Genomic DNA, 2,364 nt, shown 5'->3' with positions numbered 1-2,364 from the left:
TTTGAGCAGCATTTTGTAATTCCCATTGTAAAGGTCTTTCACTTCTCTGGTTAGGAAGATTTCGAGGTATTTCATTTTTTTGTGGTAATTGTGATGGGGATTGTGCTTTTTATTTGGGTCTCTGCCTACTTGTTGTTGGTGTATAGGACTGTAACTCTCTTTTGCACATTTATTTTGTACCCTGAGACTTTGCCAAAGTCCTTTATCAGTGCATGCAGATTATTGACAGATTCTCTTGCATCCTTTGCATATCATCAGCAAAGAGGGATAACTTGATTTCCTCTTTTCCTATTTGGATACCCCTGATTTCCTTCTCTTGTCTAAATGCCCTAGTTAGGACTTCCAACACAATATTAAACAAGAGGGATGAGAGTGGGCAAACTTTTCTTCTTGCAGTTTTCAGGGGGAAGTGTTTCTAATTTCTGTCCATATAGCAATATGTTAGCTGTGGGTTTATCTTAGATGGCACTTACTATTTTGAGGTATGTTCCTTCTATAACTAGGTGTTTAAAGGTTTTTATCAAGAAGGTATGCTGGATTTTATCGAAAACTTTTTCTGCATCTAATGAGATAATCATGTGGTTCTTGTTTTTACATCTGTTGATGTACTTAAAGACATTTATGGACTTGTGAATGTTGAACCAGTTCTGTATCCTGGGGATGAAGCCTACTTGGTCATGGTGGATGATTTTTGAGATGTGTTTTTGGATCCAATTTGTTAGAATCTTGTTGAGAATTTTTGCTTCTATGTTCATAAGAGATATTGGCCTGTAGTTCTCTTTCTTTGTTGGATCTTTACCCAATTTGGGTATCAGTATAATGTTAGTTTCATAAAATGATTTGGGGAGAATTCCATCTTTCTCAATTGCCTGGAATACTTTCAATAGGATTGGTATCAGCTCCTTGTATGTTTTGTAGAATTCTGCTGGAAAGCCATCTGGTCCAGGGCTTTTTTTGGTAGGTAGTTTTCGTATGACAGAGTCAACTTCCTGGATTGTTATTGGTCTATTTAGTGTCTCAGTGTCTTCTTATTTTAAATGGGGAGGTTGTGTGATGTCCTCCATTTCATCTAGGTTATCAAGTTTGTTTCCATATCGGTGTACATAGTAATCTCTGATAATCCTTTGTATTTCTTCACGGTCAATTGAGATTTGATCTTTTGTATTTCTGATTGTGTTTATTTGGGCTTTTTCTCTCTTTTCCTTGGTCATTCTGACTAGGGACTGATCAGTGTTGTTAATTCTTTCAAAGAACCAACTTTTTATTTTGTTGATGCTTTCTGTGGTATTTTTATCTTCTATGTCCCATATTTGGGCTCTTATTTTTGTGATTTGGATTTTTCTGCTAAAGTTGGGGTTTTGGTGGTCTTTACTTTCTAGCTCCCTTAGGTTATTTGTTAGGCTTTGCACTTATGATCTTTCCATTTTCTTGATGTGTGCTTGTAGAGATATAAATTCCCCTCTTAAAACTGATTTCATGGCATCCCAGAGGTTTTGGCAAGAGGTTTCTTCATTTTCATTTGTTTCCAGGAATCTTTCAACATCTTCTTTAATTTCAGTGTTGACCCAGTCATTGCTCAGCATCATGCTGTTTAGTGTCCATTTCTTTGTGGACTTTGGGGAAATGTTGTTGGTTTTGATATTTATTTTTATTCCACTGTGGTCTGAGAATGTGCATGGCAAGATTTCAACCTTATGGAATTTGTTTATGCTTGATTTATGGCCAAGGATGTGATCGATCTTGGAGTATGTTCCATGTGATGATGAGTAGAATGTATATTCTGTGGTTACTGGATGGAATAATCTGTAGGTATCCACTAAGTTCATTTGGTCAAGTGTCAAGTTTAGATTCTGGATATCCATGTTGATTTTTTGCCTTGATGATCTATCTAGGACTGTTAGTGGGGTATTTAAGCCCCCTGCTATAATAGTGTTAGAGTCAATATCTTTTTTTAGTTTATTTGGTAGTTGTTTTATAAATGCCATTTCTCCTGTGTTGGGTGCATATATGGATAGATATTTCTTGTTGACGGATTGAACCTTTTATCATTATATGGTGTCCTTTTGCATCTTTTAAAATTTTTTGATAGCCTAAAGGTTTTTTTGTCTGATATTAAGATGGCAACTCCTGCCTTCTTTCATGATTCATTTTCCTGAAAACTCATTTTCTATCCTTTAACTTGAGTCTGTGTGCATCCTTTGTAGTGAGATGAGTCTCCTGGATGCAGCAAATAATGGGGTCTTGATTTCTTATCAAATCAACCATTTTGTGTCTTTTCAATGCAATGGTGCATTTAGTCCATTCACATTCAGATTAATTGTTGAAATGTGGGCGTATATCCTTGTCCTGAGGTTGTTATAGAGT

The sequence above is a fragment of the Carlito syrichta genome, unplaced genomic scaffold, assembly GCF_000164805.1.
Source record: "Carlito syrichta isolate Samal-C Ts95f unplaced genomic scaffold, Tarsius_syrichta-2.0.1 Scaffold302040, whole genome shotgun sequence".
NCBI classification, from domain to species: domain Eukaryota; kingdom Metazoa; phylum Chordata; class Mammalia; order Primates; family Tarsiidae; genus Carlito; species Carlito syrichta.
This window is presented reverse-complemented; position numbering follows the sequence as displayed.